The sequence below is a fragment of the Planococcus citri genome, chromosome 3 (genome assembly GCF_950023065.1).
Source record: "Planococcus citri chromosome 3, ihPlaCitr1.1, whole genome shotgun sequence".
Lineage (NCBI taxonomy): Eukaryota > Metazoa > Arthropoda > Insecta > Hemiptera > Pseudococcidae > Planococcus > Planococcus citri.
This window is the reverse complement of record NC_088679.1, coordinates 75,273,532-75,293,461: the sequence shown is the minus strand read 5'-3', so window position 1 is coordinate 75,293,461 and position 19,930 is coordinate 75,273,532. Positions and strand designations below refer to the sequence as shown.

The 19,930-nt window shown below is 33.0% G+C and overlaps 1 protein-coding gene across 2 annotated transcripts in view; it reads left to right on the top strand.

Moving 5' to 3' along the window:
• The window catches only part of LOC135839250 (slit homolog 3 protein), a 660,297-nt gene that overhangs the window by 334,489 nt on the left and 305,878 nt on the right, over nucleotides 1-19,930 (top strand). The window lies entirely within an intron of this gene.

The window sequence follows — 19,930 nt, the reverse complement described above, 5'->3', positions numbered from 1 at the left end:
AAGCGAGGTCCTCGGGACCTGGCAACAGGGTTTCCCATTTTTGGATAAAGAATACTCTTTTTTAATTTTCATATAATCAAACAAAAGTAACTATTTGGGAATTACATTCCTGTAAGCTTGGGAATTGGATTATGCTTGTTCTACTTCGTAATGAAATGACGATCTGGTTATTTTTTTAAATACATACTAGGGGGCTCCCCCTGGGCTGCTCCGCAGCCCCAACCCCGGCTCGCGCTCTCGCTTCGCTCGGGCTGCTCGCCTTCCCTCCTCCCCTCCGAAAAAGCTCAAAATTGTTGATGAATTGGCAACAATTTTCTCCAATGTAAAAAATCTTTCATCTCAAGTTTTCCATTTTTTGTTTTCAGTTTTCGATTCAATTTTAGTTTTTCTTTGTTTAGACGTCGTTCAATTTTCTTTGTTTAAATTCACTTTCATCATCATTTTTTCTTGTTTTCATTTTTTATTTTCATTTTTTCGTCTTCAGTTTTATTTTTGCATTTTTTTCTTGTTGTCAGTTTAAAACTTAGCTCCAGAGTTGTCTGTGAAGTGTGAAGAGAGACATTTTAGTCTTTAAATAGAGGGTGTTTTTGAAAAAATTTCTGTTTTCTCGCTCTAGCCCTACCTTATTTGTTTTAGGAAAAATAGTAGGTTTGCAATTCCAAAAGATAGTATTTGAGATTCTGCTTAGACTTAGACCATTATTGCTATTTAGAATCCAAGGCCCCTTTTTCTCGACAAAAATTGCAAAAAAGCATAACATTTTTCGCCACAAATTTCTAAAAAGATTCGATTTCTGCAAAAACATAACAAAAGTTTTTGCTTTTTACCATATTCTGTGGAAAATCTCGCCTCCTAAACTTTTTTTGTTACCTCAAAATGCCAAAAATAAATGCTGAAAAGTGTCACTTTTTTTTACTAAAAATTGTTTAAAACTCGTTTCTTTTTTTTGTCCATTAAATTACTATAAAGTGAAAATTGTCGTTTTTTTGCAAAAAAATTCCCAAAAAGGTTTTATTTTTTAAACCAAATGATTTACCTATTCACAATGCAAACTTGGGGTATTTTTTGATTTTGAGATAATGGTTACATAGCTGGCAGAAGTGTTGGTGTAAGCGGGCGCTTTCATCAAGCTAGCAATAAATTTCCAGGATGTAAAATGAGATACCCTATAGCAGCTTAGCAGCTTTCTCAAACTTGTAAAACAGAATCAGTGAAGTCACCTAACAAATTGATGAAAAAATGATGAATTTTGTTGTAAATAAAATCGTTTTTTTTTCTTTATTACTCTCATCAAATTTATCTACCAATGGGGAGGGGGTCCATCTTCTGTTTCCAGATGCGTTTATGCGTGTGTTTTAGCAATTTTTTTAATACCAATTCTTATAAAGTTGATTTGATTTGATTTGATAAATGGACACAGCCTACCTTGTGAAAATTAAACTATTTCTCTTATTTTGAAACCAACCTATGCAATACATATAAATTAAAAAACATGTGATATTGACATTTTAAATTTAAAAGTATGCTTAAAAGCAATGTCTTTTTTCCCTGAAAAATTGCCTCTCAAAATTTGAGTAAAATTTTTCAATAATGAAAATTTTCCGATGTTATTTAATGAGAACAAAATGAATCATTTCATTTAAAGAATTTTTGGGTGACTTTTTTGGCCAAAAAATTCTTCAAATGAAATGATTTAGACATTGAATATGAAAAATCTCCCTGCCTTTATGCCTTCATTAAATAACATAGGAAAATTTTTATTATTGGGAAATTTTAAGCTCAAATTTTGAGAGACAACTTTTCAGGCAATTTTTGCCAAAATTACACAATTTTATAATCCCCTCTTCTTTAAGAATTTTTCTCGTCCTGTTTTTTTCTTAGGTTGGAATACCTACTTGGATGCAAGTTGTGCAATTGATTTTTGTTTTTTTGTTTTTGTGTTTTTGCCCTAACACCGGCTCACGCTTCTCCCCCCAAACATGTTGAAAATATTTCCCCTGAAAGTTCAAAATTGTTAATGAACTGGCAACAATTTTCTGCAATGTTAAAACTCCTTCATCTCAAGGTTTCCATTTTTAGTTTTCAGTTCTATTTTTGCATTTTTTCCTGTTTCCAGTTTTGATCGAATTTTAGTTTTTCTTTGTTTAGATGTTTGTCGTTCAAATTCACTTCCATTATTATCATTTTTTTCTTGTTTTCATTTTTTATTTTCAATTTTTTGTCTTCAGGTTTATTTTTGCATTTTTTCTTGTAGTCAGTTTTTCATTCAATTTTAGTTTTTTTTTCTTTTGAAATCTTTCAATTTTCTTCGTCAATTGTTTTCAATTTTACAATCATAATTTCTTCTTGTTTTTATTCATAAATTTTTGACATCTATTCTTTTTCATTCCTTTTTTATATATTTCATTTTTTATTGGATTCATCATCAATTCCTATAATTTTTCTGTTATCATTTTTCATTGTTTTATTTTTTGTTCATTTTTTCATTTATTCGCCATGAATTCATTTTTATCGTTTTCGTTTTTGCATTTTCTTTTCTTACAATTGTTTCCTGGTTTTGGTTTCGATTTGATCTGATTTCTTTTGTTTTCATTCAGTTTTTATCAAGATTGATGCAGTTTCAATTTAGATTTTGTTTAATTCATTAATTTTTTCTTTTCTTTTATTCCTTATGCATTTATTTTTCATCACTTTTCTTTCTTTGTTTCATGACTTTTACCTCACATTTTATTTTCGTGTTCAAACGCATCCTATATTTTTCTCCAATATTCTTTCTGGCCTTTTTCTGGTTTACTTACTTTCTTAATTTATTCATAATTTCATATAGGTACCTATACATACTCTCATTCTCAATCACTATCTTTCTCCTAAGATGTTTAAATTTATTCAGATTTCCTCACTTTTTCAAAAATTATAAATTTTTGTGAGTATAATTAAAAGGATAAATAGTTGGCTGCGAAGTATAAGCTGGATGTTTTGTTTACTATTTGATGATGAGGAAAATGCCTAGCAAATGAGAAATATTCGGCCGCGAAATGAAAGCTTAAAGTTACAATTGTCCAAAATTGTGCATTTTTAATTTTTTGGGCTAAAACTACAAAATTTTGAATTCTAAATGTTTGATGACATATCTACGCGTCATGAGGAACATTTAAAAAAAAAAATTAGCGAAATCGGTCCAGTGGGAGAGGCTTACTGACTGGAACAACATTTTTCAAGATTCTTTTAATATATATATATAGAGTACACTAACTTGGACATTATATTAGGTTCATTCAAGCGCTTTCAATTTTCAGAAAAATTGAAAATAATAAACTGAAAATTATTTCAGTTTTGCTGAGTATGGGAAGTAAAGGTGTCTCCACAAGACCTAACATAGAAAAATCACAAATTGTTGGTAACAACGGTGCCAACAGCGGACCTACTAATTTTGAAACGCTGTCATGCTTGAAAATGTCATTCATCGACTACAACTCATAAATTTCCATTTATTTACAAATTTTTGAAATTTTCCTTTATTTTAAACACTTTTATCTTTTAATTTAATTTGAAATAAAAAAATTTCAAAAAGTAGAATTGGAATTTGTGGGTAATAGATAAATTTATTGCATAAACATTAAAAATTGTTGGCTGATAAAAACGAAGTTGAAAATGCTTAGCAAAGAGTTTTGTTGAAGAAACTGAAAGTGACTTGGCAAATACAAAGGTGTCTTATGTGTGGCTTAATATGCAACACGGAAGACACCTTTCTAAATAACGCGGCGCACTGAAGAATTCTTGAAAGCGACTTTAATAGGGTTCCCCTTGGTGGGGGAACCCTAAAAATGAATAAATTTGAGTCAACCCTCTGTTTGAAAATTGAGTATTACTCAAAACAAGCGTGTGAATTTTTATCGAAAAGTTTATAGGTGCAGATGGATGGTAACAAAAAAGTCACCGCCCATGTAAAAAAATAGTACTACCTACTAATTTAATACTGAAAGCAGTACTACTATCAGTATTAAATTAGTAGTACTGCTATCAGTATTGAATTGTAGAAGCACTGCTTGTAGCAATTACATAATAAACGTATTTATTACAAAAGATAAACAATAAGTTTCGGAAATCAGTTCTTTGTTTGTACTTTTCAAGTGACTGAAGTTTGCTTGGACATAATTTGCAAATACTGAACAATTGTAATGAAGTACAAACATGAGGAAGCTGCACTTCAAAATAATTTAAAAGTAGGTACTCCATATCTGTTATTTCTTTTATTTTGGTCTCATCAAGTTTCTTTCTTGGCGGAAATTTACTGCATCCTGTTTGGTCAACTCCATGAAGTGTTCCAGTTAATGTTGAATTGGCTGAAGTTATCCTATCTGGAAATTGCACTGATAGCGAATCTCCGACAAAATTGTATACTGAAGAATGGTCTGTTATAATGAGAATTTGTGCCGATTTGTGGGCAGCTGCTTCGTTGATACATCATCAATATTATCAATTGCTTTGAATAACAGAGAACTCTGAAACATGATAAGCAAGTTTTTTCTGATTTTGGGCAACACATCATGGAACATGCCTATGAAGAATCAGTGCAGATTTGTTCTTTTTTCTTCACACTTCAAACAGAGGAAATTATGAGTTGTTGTTTTTTATTCCAATGAACAGAGACAAGTTCATGTATTTTTTTCTTTATGAAAGTACCCAAATTGATAAAAATTTGAAATATCACGAACAGTTGCGTTTATTTATGTACTTCTGACTTCTTTAATAAAAATATATGTATAACTGCCAATATAATAATAATAATGACTTGGAAAAATCAAACACTTGAAAGTTTAGGTCTTAGGTCTTTAGGTAACACGATTTCGGCCCCGATAATTAAAATCACAAGACTTAAATTTTCAATAATCATAAACGAAAGTAACGAAATAGACTTAAATTATCATAAATGAAACAGAAGTATACCTACCTAAAAATAATAAAAGGTACAAAAATTCGAGGTAACGATTGGAATTAATCATTCTTAAATCTTAAGGTACATATAATAAGTAAGCAATAAAATAGTTCGTTTGATGTCTATTACTAGAGTTGAGTAACTAAAAAAATATAACGTCCAAGAGGTAAAAATTCAAAGGATTGTAACTCGTTCATTTTTTCATCAACTTCTTAAAGCAACGTTTCAATTACTTGACCTTTTTCATGTTTGTGACTCATGTTATAATATGTCTTATTGGTCAAAATTTTACATATTTCTCGGATATTACAATTTTTTTTTTGTTTCTCTTTATTTTCAACATCATCTTGAGCTTGGTTTTTCTCATTCACATTAATTGAGGAAACTTCTTCAACAAACACATTTGTATTCTTCGTCATGTTATCCGAGCCAAGTTCTGCAGTATTAGTACAACATTCAATAGACTGGTAATTTGAATCAGCTTCAGCATTCCAATCGCATTCTGGTTGATTTTCAATGTAGGTTGAGCACAGAAATGTACACATGGAAGCTGGTATCGCCAAAAATCTTCACAATTATAAGATGGTTTGGTAAAATCTACATACTTCATAAAGAGTAAGAGGATTAGTTTTGCTAAGAACTTTCAATTTTCCACCTTCAAAGAGAATTGAATCATAAGGGTACTCTTCAGCAGTGACATATTGTTTACAGACATGATTGATAAATGGCTTCGAGGATGGTTTTGAAGGAAATCAGGAATCTCTTTGTTATACAGTTTATAACCATGATAAAGGAACGAGTTCTTTTGGGTGTATTTATTTAGCAAATCGTAGAAAACTTCTTCAATCATTAACGCCATTAACTCGCTTAAGGTGTTTACATTCTGAACTTTTAGGTATCCATATTTCAGCATTTTAAATTGCGATTCAATCCCATTATTTGTGGAATTTTTAAATAAATTATTCATCGTGTTTGGAAAGTAGTTAGTTTTAAACAAATTTTTTAAAATATCATTGGTGGCTTTCTCACATCAAAATTACTACAATTTAGAATAGTTTTTGCCAGCTCGCTTCGCTCAGGCCAATTTGGTGATTTTTTTCAAGTTTGCTTGGACATAATCTGCAAATACAGAACAATTGTAATGAAGTACAAACATGAGGAAGCTGCACTTCGAAATAATTTAAAATTACTCCATACCTGTTATTTCTTTTATTTTGGTCTCATCAAGTTTCTTTTTTGGTGGAAACTTACTGGATCCTGTTTGGTCAACTCATGAGGTGTTCTAGTTAATGTTGAGTTGGCTAAAGTTATCCTATCTGGAAATTGCACTGATAGCGAATCTCTGACGAAATTGTATACTGAGGAATGGTCTGATAATGAGAATTTGTGCCGATTCGTTGATACATCTTCAGAATGACGGAGAACCCTGAAACATAATAAGTAAAATGATGATCAATTTCTATTCAAAGTGTCAATCAGCCAATTGCTTAATACCAACCTCAGAACAATCGATTTTGTTGGACTGATCGCTGCTGTATTTCACCAATGCATTACTTAGCAGTACCGTTTGTTGCAATTTTTTTCTGATTTTCGGCAACACTGCGAATAACACCAAAAAAACATAATTTTAATTTAGCAAAAGAACCCCTAAAATACAATAAAAATGTTTAAAGTTCAGCAATTACTATCGAAAGTTGATAGAATAACATTCAGCTTCTCATTTTCTTCCTTCAATTTTTCATTTTATTTTCTTGGTTCTTGACATTTTTTCTCGTGCAACAATCCCCCCCCCCATCCTCTGAGAGACAATTTTTCTAATGTACACCCCAATGGACATTTTGAAGAGCTGACTTGCCAAAAAAAATTGGATTTACCAACAAAATGGCGCCCATTTTGATTGACAGGTCAGCCGAACTCACAGATTTTGCTTTTCAACATGATACACGTGCGAAATTTTTCGAACTGAACAAAGCTAGTCGAAACAGCGTGCGAAATTTCATCACCAGCTAAATTTTCAAGTGCTGAAGTGTATTTTTTGGATTTTTGGTGAATTTAAAAAAATCAAATTTAGGTCAAAATTGAGAAAAAAATCCAAAATTTTACCAAAGTGACTTAGGAAGGTGAAATTTAGGGTATACCCTATTTTTGACTCGCCAGATCGATTGGAAACAGTTTCAAACCGTTTAGAGCAGTTCTGCAGACTACAAAAGATTTTTGAAACTCGGAATTTTTACAAAATTTCTGCATCAAATGAAATTGTAAATCCAAAATTCACTTTACGTTCCAACATACTAAACGTGTTATTAAGTCGATAAGTCGACTGATGGTGAGCTCGAGTCATTTTGAGCCTCCAGCGACCTTTTGAAAATTCTTGGAGCCGCCAGCAGATTTTTTAAACTTTAAATTTGCACAAAATGTCATCAAATTGAAGTCAATTTGCACAGATTTGTGGCATTTTTTGAAAAACACAAGTTTTTAAAAAATCCACTGGAGGCTCCAAAATGACTTGAACTCGCCGACAATCGACTTCGAAACGTATTGAAATTGGTTTCTAGAATGAATTTCGGCTTTATAACTCCATTTGATAAAATTACGAGTATAAGTTTGAAAAATCTGCTGGAGCCTCCATAATCGCTCGAAACGATGTCGAAACTCTCAAATTCTGCGTTCTAGAGCAATAATTTTATAAAATTTTGGATTTTTTCCCTCATTTTTAGCCCAAAATTTGATATTCAAAAATTCACCAAACATCTAAAAATACACTTCATATCACATGAAATAATTCTGGCTGGTGATAATAAATGTTTGTACGCTTTTTCGATCTAGCTTTGCTCAGTTGATAAAAATTTCGTGCCAAATTTTTTTTGTTGAGCAAGTTTGCCTTGAAATGTTCCCTTGGATGCCCATTGAAAAAAACGTTGTTCTAGATGATTGAGGGGGCGGGGGAGGGTACAATTATTGTTCTTAATTATTCTTTTTTAATTTTCAAAATAATGTAACTACGCAAATCTTACTCCGAGTAGTCAATAAATTATAATTTCATCTAAAGTGAGATTTTTTCGAAAATTCTAAAAGTAGTAAGCGGGGCACTTTCGGGTCCTGGATCGGAGCTCGCCAAAGTATCCCGCCTACTTTTTTTTTTTTTAATATAGACCTATGAAAATTGATATACGAGTACGTGAAATAGAAATTATTAAATTTATTTTAAAAACGAAAAAAACGCCATAAGAACAATGATAAGGTAAATATATATATTTTTAATATGAAACTTTAAAAACGACTTGAAACTAATAATTAGGTATCGGACTTGATTTTTTCGATTTTCTACATTTTGAAGTCAAACGAATCGTTCCTGAAACAGAAAAGTGAAAAAATGGTATTAAAATATGTACAATTGCATTCTTGATCGTTCGAATGATCACAACTTGGTCTTCCATTTTTGTTTGAATGTTTGAAATTTTGTTTTGAGGAAATTGAGGAAATCCCCAATTTTCTAAGTAGTGGTGATTTGAATTCATGTCAGTTTCAAATATCACAACCTCATTTTTCAGTCCAACTTCTCAGATAATATATATTATTTTAAAACAATGACGAATGGTTCTGGAGCGAAGTTGGTATACTATAAATTGTGTTCATAACTTCATATGTAGTATTATTTCTGTGCTAAGGACGAAAGTTATCATGGAAAGGTATGTTCTTTGATAACGGAGTCTGGTACGAATCTCTTCCTGTTATTTTTGTTTTTGTTTTGCATTAAAGTAATATAAATGTAGGAGTACCTTACACAAAAACGAATAAAAAAGGATGCTACAAAGACTATACGATGTAGGTATGTATGTATTGTATGTAAGTACTTCAAAAGTTCCTGTGGCGTGTTGCGTAAGATTTCCCTATCGTTGTATGAAATAACAGCTTGGTCTAATTATTTCGAATCGACGAGCCGTGCATTGTGTAGTGTCATCGTCGCCGTACAAAATATATGAGGTGAATTTCTATTCCCCTCCTCCCTCATTTTATACGGTTGTATCGATCGTTCATTTTATTTATGATGACGATCATGTTGGAATTTTGCAGTGTTTGCGAATAAGTTGCCACTGAATTTGAATAATCACCTACATGTATAGCATTTTTGACCCGCAAAACACTTACTTAGAAGATCATTGTCGCACGCTGTCCCCTTGTAAACTTATAGCCGCCAATTTTTTGAAATTTAAAATTATTATTGTACGTTTGAGAGTTTTTTGAAACAAAATGAATTTTCAATATCTTGTTCAACTAATTAAAAAAAGTAAAAAATTAGCTGACCTCCGCCACCAAAATATAATAATAAATGTTTTCATCGTCAGCACTAATTGAGCTATTGTCATCAGTGTTGTACTGTCAGTATTACTGTTATTTTCGTTATTATCACTTACTGATGAAGACTTTTCACCGCTATATTGCTCGTGAAGTAGAAAATTAAATTCTGGAACAAAAGCCAGAAGAGGTCATAGCCCCCCCCCCCCCGGCGAACAATCTAATCAAATAAGTTACATATTAAACAAATTTCAAAATATTAAAAACCTGAAAACATTAAGATGAATTCTAGAATGTTGCAACCGCGACTGACGTGGGCAAATTAACCACAGTGAAAGCAGTGCGGCCCCCTTTCCCAGTCCGGGCATTCCCAGTCATAGTGGAAAAGATTGCTATTCATAGCTTATTCCTGATAATTCCGCCATATGCTTCGAATAGAACTTTTTGGGTTAACTTCTTGGTGTGTTGAAATTAACACTTCTTTAAGTATCTGGTGTAGATGCAGTCAGTGGTCTACTTGTTCAACTGTTATGTGTCAGGTATGTCTACAAATTAATTCACAAATTGTAAATACTTAATTTATCTGGGTACCTAATTAATTTCAAAGTATCCTAAATTCGATTCGTATATGGAGAACAATCAACAAAGGCTAAACCTATTCTGTGATTTCTGTGCCTGGTAAGAAAAAATCCGTTGACTCCCCACTCATGATTTACCATCCAAGCACATCGGCCGCTCCTGGTGTCTGAAATAGATGACATATGTTGAGTCGATCTGTGCATATTGGATCCGTCGATCAGTGTCAATGCGAGAACGTGATACGCCGGTGTATCGGAGTAATGTGTCTCCTTTCTTCCGGTCGGCTGTAGTGACAACTCCTCTACCGCGAATCTTGTACAAGTTGACCTGAATATATAAAAAAATTAGTCATTCATCAACCAAATTGTACATCAAAACGAAAAATTCTTACAGATAGAGTACCTCGACAAACATGTACTTTCTCTGTCTTATCTACAATTTTGTCATTACCTCTGAATCTTGCAACTGTTCTCCTGACTGTCAACCTATTCCTCTTCAGCCTATTTGGGTTCAAGTCATGGAATCGGGCTGCAGCTCTAGTCACATTTAAGACATTTTCATATAGTCCAGGAGCCCATCTGAAAAAAATGTACGAGGGGGGTTGAAATTTGGGACCCGGCCCAAAAGTTACTATATGTATCCCTCTTTTCAGAAATGTCACTCTGGCAATTCACAGCTGGGGCTTTTAAGCACAGCGAAAGCTCAAAGTTCACAATTTTTATGAACTTTCAACTTGGAAAGTTTTATGGTTAAAACCGGTGGATTCTTATAGGATTTTTCACGCTGAATCCGAATACGCCGGTCTGTCGACCCCTAAGTGCCCCCAAAGGGATGCCAGAGTGGGTTAAAGGGGTAAAAATCGCAAAAATTTCTGTATTTTTTCAATAAATTTTCATAAAAATCGTCTAGGTAACAAAAAGTGCTGAATTCTTGAAGCATTTTTCGCGCTGAATCCAAATATGCCCGGCTGCTAGCCCCCAAGTGCCCCAAAAAGGGTGTCAGCCTACTTTGAAGGGGTGAAAAATGCAAAATATTCAGGTTTTTCACATCTTATTTGCGTAAACGTAGCATTATTCCATAATTTATTTTATTCGAAGGCGGTTTGCAAGTATTCTGAAATCAAATGTGTCACTACCTACCTCTAAATGCTGCCCACCTGCCTTGATATGTTGAAGAGGAAAAAATATCGTTGTTCTAGAGACACTGAGAATGTTTATGATGTTCCAACAATTACATATTATTTCGAAAAATTTTGACAAACAGTAAGGTACAAGTATATGTATTGATTTTTTTACAAGAGAAATACGACAACTTTAGCTATAGATACCTCTTGACAAAAAAAAAATTACTCAAAATCTGAATCATGACTTGAAGATTCTTCATCAGCCGATTCTTCGCATTCGTCTGTCAGTTCTTCGTTTTCGGCACAGGTTGCCTCATTTGTTACTTCCAGCAAAGAGGGTATCATCTCACTTTCATACCAGTGAGGTACATATTCACCTTTGTGTAAAATCCAGCCACTGCTACTTGGTGAGATGGCTGTATTTCCCCCCCCCTCTGGCTGAAGCCAGATACTGGAGATGTAGTGGCACCTCATGATGTGTTGTACTTGTGAACATGGTGGAAGGCAGCTCGAAGAATAATTCAGTTTCTCAAACATTTTTTTTTTTTCATTTTTTTTGGAGCAGAAACACTGTTTAAAGATGATATATGTACCTGTATTCGTCCACGTTTTTGCAATTTTTGACGCCATACATCAATGCTACAAATTCTTCCATATCTTCTTTAATCGTCTCAACATTTTTGAAACTTCCAAATTTTTGAAAGCTCTTTTGAAATCTTGGGTTTTTTCCAGAAGTTTGAATGGTTGTACTTCGGCTTTATGATAGAATGTGGGTGTATAATTGCAGCCAGTGAAACAATGAAATGCTGGTAGCACTTGGCAGAGATCTCTACCCAAAGTATTTGCCAATTTGGTACAATTTATGAAACAATGAGTTTGGTTAAAATGCTTTCCTACTTCTAGCAACACTGTAATATTCGATAATTTGAAGATGTTTCCTAAGATGATTATTAAAACATATGTATCCTGACTCTGGATCACAAGATTTCCTCTTGAATGAAGTAAATGCAAAACTATGCGAGAAGTCCGCTTCTTTGTGAAAATCAGTACTCAAAACATTTGATACATGACTTTTTAAAATACCATGGGCGTCCTTAGAAAATGATATACAATCACCATTATTGTGAGTGATTGAACGTTTTTTCTTTTAGTAGTTCTGAGAAATCGAACGTCAACTAATAATTTACCAAAAACTGGACTAAAGATTCTTTAAAATTATCATTTCTCATAGCAGCAAGAAAATCGGTGGGGCGATACTGATCACCTCCTTTGATAGTATATGGAATGCTATTTTCAAAAATGTGCTTGCAAACCTCCTTCGAATAAAATAATTATGGAATAATGCTACGTTTACGCAAATAAGATGTGAAAAACCTAAATATTTTGCATTTTTCACCCCTTCAAAGTAGGCTGGCACCCTTTTTGGGGCACTTGGGGGCTAGCAGCCGGGCATATTTGGATTCAGCGCGAAAAATGCTTCAAGAATGCAGCACTTTTTGTTACCTGGACGATTTTTATGAAAATTTATTGAAAAAATACAGAAATTTTTGCGAATTTTACCCCTTCAACGCACTCTGGCACCCCTTTGGGGGCACTTAGGGGTCAACAGACCGGCATATTCGGATTCAGCGTGAAAAATCCTATAAGAATCCACCGGTTTTAACCATAAAACTTTCCAAGTTGAAAGTTCATAAAAATTGTGAACTTTGAGCTTTCGCTGTGCTTAAGAGCCCCAGCTGTGAATTGCCAGAGTGACATTTCTGAAAAGAGGGATATATATAGTAACTTTTGGGCCGGGTCCCAAATTTCAACCCCCCTCGTACATTTTTTTCAGATGGGATCCCTGACTAATAGAACAATTGCGTCTAAAATAAAGCTATCTTATTTAATAATTGTGTAAAAATTACCTGTTTCAAACTTCTAAAATTACGTATACATTTGCTTTACCTATAAATAATTACTTACCTTATTCTCGAAACAGTTCTTGAAATCATGATAATACTCGGACAATACTCGTAAAAATACATATTATAACACATTTTAACCAAAAAAACATACAAAAATTTAAAGAGGAAACGATTTCAAAGTTTTCAAAACACATATCAATTGATTTCATTTTCAAAATTTCATCATCACTGGTCAAATATTTTAAATTTTTTTCCATTTTGTATGAGATGCAACCAGCCATAGAACACAAGAATGTGAGCTGACTGCTAAAGTTACCACCGCACGTTTTTGTGGTTTAGGGATGTATGATACGATCATGCGATTCTCTCGGAAAGCGAAACGTGTCATTTGATGCTCATTCCAGCCGCACAGTTTCAGTTCAGCAAATTTTTTGAATAAATTGATTTTTCATTTTGTGGTCACCCTCATTCCCATTTGACCTAAAAATTGAATACTCAAGATCCAAGACATGAGAATTCATTTGTTATTTGTTTTTTTTTTAATGATGAAAATGAAACAATATACCTACGAGTAAAAAATTGAAAACTAAATGGTTATAATCAAGATTCAAGACATGTGAATTTATTATTGATATTAATTTTAAAAAATATATGCTTTAAAATATCCCAGCAATAATAAAAATACAGCAACGAAGTATTTTCAAACCAACTAACTGTTTACTTACTCTGAAGATCAAAACATCAAAACCTGTGTTGTGTGTAATGAACTAAAAAAATTGATCCGAATGTGAATGCTTCTTAATATATCACATTATTAGTAAAAAAAAGTGCAGGGAACATTAATCCATATAATCCACAAAGTGATGGACCAATAAACTTCCGTTAATTGAAGTTGGAACAGATAGCTTCCAATTTCTATGATTGGCGTCAACTAAATTACCAAGACCTGCTAAATATTGAGCAATTGGTTTAGGAGTCGATAAGCTACCAATGTTCTTATCTAATTGAATGAGATCAGAGAAGTCATCCACTCCTTGCTGATGTTTAATGAACAAGAGCCTGCGCCAGAGAGCGATATCACAGTGATAGGCGAATGTTACCATCGTCAATTACTTAGGTGCATTTTTAACTAGAGAAAAGCTAATCCACAAGCAGTATTTCTCAACAACAGTATGATACCAGTAAAAGATATAGTCAGGTATCTAGGAATGCAGCTTGATCATTCTATGACATGGAGGGAGCACACCACCTGCTGTGGTATTCTTGAACATTTTGACGCAGCTGATCTTCTGTGGGAGGTCGGCTGCAAACGGCGCCAAATTATCCTCTATGTTTTCTGTACAATTTTGGAAATTGTTGATTCGCCCATCCGGAATGAAAAGGCCATTGATCTAAATGAGTGTGCTATAATTAAGAACGATTCATAATTGAAGGGGAAAAATATATTTCAAAAATATCAGAGCCAAAAATCCAATTTTGACCATTGGGTAGCTTACTTACTTTGAAAAAGGAACAAAAATACTCATCCATGAAATAAGTAAAAAAAAATATAATACCTATATGATCTTAACGAAATTTGTTCATTTTTAACGTGGTATTCGTTTCCACATTCATTCTTTTCATCGCGATTTTTTGAAATCTAATATAATTTGTAGCCCCTTCAATTGGCAAGTTTGGCAAAAAGTCATAATAGTTCATTTTATTCATTTTTCAAAGTAGGTACTACCGACCCCATGGTTAAAATTGGATTTTGGCTCTTGGAATTTGAAAACATATTTTTCCCCTTAAATTTTCAAGATATTGCTTCACATAATCTTTCTTCTTAGTCGTACTCGGTTAGAGGCTATCCAAATCTAAAGTGTGTATAAGAAAAAACAAGGACCTGGCCAATATAAAAATATGCATGCGCATGCAAAAAATATGAAAAAACATAAAACATGAAAAAACTTGAAACTTACGTGGGGTTTCCAAAATGTTACCCTGTTGTGAAGATCTGAAGACAGAGAAATAAAAATGGGGTCTCAGAACAACAATTTACTGCTCAAATGCCTAATACGCAGAATTTTGAAAATACCAAGAACAGTTGATAGCTCCCTGGCGAATGATGTTATAAAAAAAGTTACTTACTGAATAAACAAATTTCAAAATAGTACATAACAATAGGCTAAAAAGCACCATATCGACGATACATACGCTTTTGCTAATATTTTCATCATCTTTTCGCTCTGATTGGAGCGAAAAGCAAGGTTTTCGCTACGCCAAATTCTGAACAAGTTTGGCGATAACAAAATGGAGACGATTCGAGATCACCAACCTGTGTTTTATTTCTGATTTAACGAAAAAATCATCTCGAAGCGATTCACCATGAATTCGTCACAAATATTCGCGAAATTTGAATTATGAGGTGACGTCAACATCCGGTTGGTGGCTGGCGTTACTGATAATCTAAAAATAACTCCGCATTTTTGAATGGAGAGAACTGATTAACTGCCAAACCAGTCACTTGTGACTTTGTGAGACAAACATCCAGTTTGAGTTGTCCGTTAAAACAATAAATGTGTGTTGTGTGTATGCGCTGTGTACCAAAAATGATTTTTTAAAACGTTTAGATCCTTAGATTAGGTACATACGTGTTTCAATAAGTGTTATGTAGAAGGATTGAAAGGGCAGAATACATTTTCAAAATCTGAGAGCCAAAATCCAATTTTGACCATGGGAGTCGGTAGCTTACTTTGAAAAATGAACAATAATACTCACCATGACTGTTTGCTGAACTTGCAAGTTGAAGAGACTAAAAATGATTTTTATTTTCAAAAAATCGCGATGTGAAAAATAAATGTGGAAATGAATTCTATGTAGCCTACCTACTACCTATGTCAAAAAATTAACAAATTCTGTTATGGCCATTTTTTTTTCTTACTTTAAAATTTGAAAGCGTTTGTGAAGCTCAACAATTTTCGATTTACTAAAAACTTCATTGAATTTACAATTTTTTAACTTCAAAAACTTTAGAATAAGAAAAAAAATGATTGAAACAAAATTTGTTCATTTTTTGACGTAGTAGGTATTCGTTTCCGCATTTATTCTTTTCATCGCGATTTTTTGAAATCAAATATAGTTAGGCCCTTCAATTGGCGAGTTGGGCAAAAAGTCATTATAGTTAATTTTGTTCTTTTTTCAAAGTACTACCAACCTAATTTCCTCCCGTTTAAAATAGGATTTTGGCTCTTGGAATTTGAAAACGTATTTTTCCCCTTCAATTTTCAAGATAGCTTCACATTATCTTTTTTCTTAGTCGTACTCGGTTGTAGGCTATTCAAATCTGAAACCATTCCGTAGAAGAAAAAACAAGGACATGGGCAACATAGAAAAATTGGGTTATTGTTGTGGCCTCCGCGGCCCCTAATGGCGCAAAAAAAGGATTCGAGGTGGTCCTGTGATAGTTTGAACGTTAGTAGGTATTCCATTTTTAAACCTCTTCGCTCAGGTTCCATTAAAGATTTGTATATTTCGAATATATTTTTGTGAGACAGATTACAAATCCCTGGAACCCTGATTTTTTCTTGGACTTCAGAACTGGTTGTTCTTCAAAGTTAATCTCAATTGTGTGGTGGTCTGTTCTCGTTTTTACTTCCATTGCAATTTTTAATGATTTGATGTATTTAATTATACGTTCAGCTTCATGTTTAAGCAAACTGAATGAGTTTGCATCCAGAGGCTGACAGTACTCTTCAGCTGAATATTTACTTCGACAATTTAATATGTCAAAAGCAATGTTAAACATTGAACAGAATTTCTCTGTCTCCTCACTGTTTCTGAATTGAGGCATTTGAGGCTCATCGTTTTCGCGCATCTCGCGACCAAATTTCAAGGCTTTAGAAACTGAGTCACTCAGAGTTTGAGTAGCAAGATCCACATTCATGATGTTATCAGCAAAATGTACGTGTTTTTTGGTTATTTTTGTAGCGCATTTCAATTTGTGTTTTTCTTCAAGGGTTAATAGCAAGCAAACATAGTTCCACATAATCTGCTCCTCAGATCCAGCACGTAGGAATGGCTGCTCACCAAACGCATTTCGAACAAGGTTAATGTTGTGGCTAGGATCTGGAAAAGCATACACTTTTCTCCTTCGTTGTTGGATGATGAATAAATGGCTTGAAAGAGCTGTCTAAGCAGTTCAAATTGGCTCCCATTTGAGTTACTGCGGCATAATTGGTTGAGGCTCCATCGAATGTGATGGCGAGGACGTCAGCTTTTGCTGTGTGCAGTAATTGGAGTCTTCCCTGCGCTAGGTACTCTCCGGAACTCGGGAAACATATTTACATCTTACTTGCTTTGCCATTGCTTAACTTTAAGCAATGGTTTTAGGATACCTGGGACCTGCCTAAGAAAAAACAATGACATAGACCACATAGAAAAATACGAGCAAAAAATATGAAAAAACATGAAACATGAAAGAACTTGAAACTTATAAATAGGGTTTCCAACAAATGGGGTCTCAGAACAGCAATTTACTTCTGAAATACCCGATACAACGATTTTTAAGCAAAAAAGCAACCCAAAAAAAAAACGATCAAGAAGAAAAGAAAATTCTGGAATAAATGCCAGAACAGTTCATGCTCACCTGGCGAACGATATGATACAATCAAAAAAGTTACTTACTCAATACTCAAATATCGAAATAATGTGCTCGATTAAAACAACTTGGGAAATTTGATGGATGAATTCCATAAATGTTTCCTTGATACAATTCATAGGTATGAGAGAAAAAAAATAATGCATGTAAAAGGAATTACTTCAAAGTTAACAAGAAATACCTACATATGTGGGTACAAGCGAAATGAAAACTTTCATAAGGAATCGTAAATTGAAAAGGAACCGCATTTCAAAGTTATTGAAAATTTGAAACGTGAAACGTTTTTCTTCATTTCCCAAGAAACATTGAAAATACAGCGATTCATTCATACCCCAAGCCCTCGAATTATTAAGTAAATTGTACATGTTTTTAATTTCTATTAAGGAATGAATCGATGTGTACATAATGTACATATCAACAACTTTTAATTTTTCAATTTTACCAGCAGAATCTGAAACAAAATAGCTTCTAAACGTCTGGAACGAAAACCCGTTCTTTGTTCCATTACACGACCAGCATGACTAAAACATCTTTCTGATTACGCAATAGAGGCTTGTACAGCTGAAATTTTTCGAGCAAATTTGCCAAAATGGGAAATTTAATCTGGTATGCAGCTCACCATTGCAGCACATCACATTGATACCGCTCCATCTCTAATCTAATAGCTCTCTTCTCTCCAGCATGATTTTCACAATCTGGTTGAAATCAACACTTCATTAACCCTTTGAGACCCGAGAAGAATTTGACGTAACTAAGATACATATGAAACTTGAAAAATTTCATTTTATGGGAAGAAGTTGGTATAAATTCGTTAGGCAAGCAGATTTTTTGAAAAAATTGAGTTTTTTTACTCAAAATTTTGTTTTGGGAATTAAAATAAATGCTCAATTTCAAATCCCGATTTCCAAAATGAATTTTCAACGTATGGATGCAAAAATGTTTCGATAAGTTTCTCTAAGTACCTAATACCCACATAAAAATCATAAAATTTTACTACCTACATATTATATTATTACGTCAAAAATTTTTGAAGCCAAAATCCAAAATTTTCATTTAAATGAAAAATGATTTTCTGCACCAGTTGTGTCAAATTACAAATAAATGTGAGAGTAACATAAGACGTAATTTTCACACAAAAAAAAAATTTCGGTCAAAAATGGAACACACAACGTGTATAAGTAAATGATATTTTTCACAATAGACCTTGGAACGATTTCGAAACTCAATTTCCAAATTTTTTTATTCAAATGAAAATCCTCACCTTCAACTCCTTCATTTTTGATCGAAAATTTTTTTGATTTGAAAATCATGTCGCTCACACACTTTGTAATACTGTGTTACAACTTATGCAGAATATCAATTTTTATTTTTATCTCAAAATTTTGGAATTTGGCTTAAAAAATTTTTGATGTAATAATATATTATTTAAAATTTTCTGATTTTTTATAAAGGTATCACCGAGATATACTTTCCGGACAAATTTTCGTATCCCTGCATCGAAAAATATATATCTTGGAAATCGAGATGGAAAAAATGCCCACTTTGAGCATTTCCTCGAATTTTAAAATCAAATTTTGAATGAACCTAATTTTGTCTTGAAAATTGCTCAACAAACATTTCTGAATTTATGGAGATCATAAACCACTCAAAAAACATCACGAAGCATAATACTCCGAAGCATATCTTAAGAATAATCACATGGAAGTGGTAACTTTCTTAATTCGGCAACATAATAAGTATTGCATATTATAGATTCATTTTCATCTTGTTTTCGGTTCAAGAATGTATGCCCTGCAGGAATTTCTAATTGCTTTGGAGATAGATGGTTGATTAGTAACTCAGAAAGTTGTTCAATAGGTATACGTTTTAGAGTCTACCTTCCCCAGAAAACATAGGACTTGAAATATGTGGCGGTTTGATTATTTAGATATTACTGGCTAGTAAACATTTCATGTGATAAGTGACACAATTGTATTTACGTTTATCAGTTTATGATGTTACTTCAAATAATAAACATTGCAACTCTCTTGTAAAAAAAAAAAAAAAAAAAAAAAAAAAAAAAAAAAAAAAAAAAAAAAAAAAGGAGGGAACTATTGTGGCGGTTTGATTATTTAGATATTACTGGCTAGTAAACATTTCATGTGATAAGTGACACAATTGTATTTACGTTTATCAGTTTATGATGTTACTTCAAATAATAAACATTGCAACTCTCTTGTATTTCCTACAAATACTTCACATTTTCAATTTCAAAAAAAAGTTCAAAAATCGCCCACAAAACATCGTTTTTTGAATTTTTTAGATGTTCATAATTTGACAAAAATCCAAAAATTAACTCATTCATCTCCAGCAAGCTTTCTTGAAACCTTCTACATTCCCTCGCTTCTTCTTCATAAGATGCGACCACACGATCCTGAAATGTTCTCTTCAATTCCACCTTCTTATCAATTGCT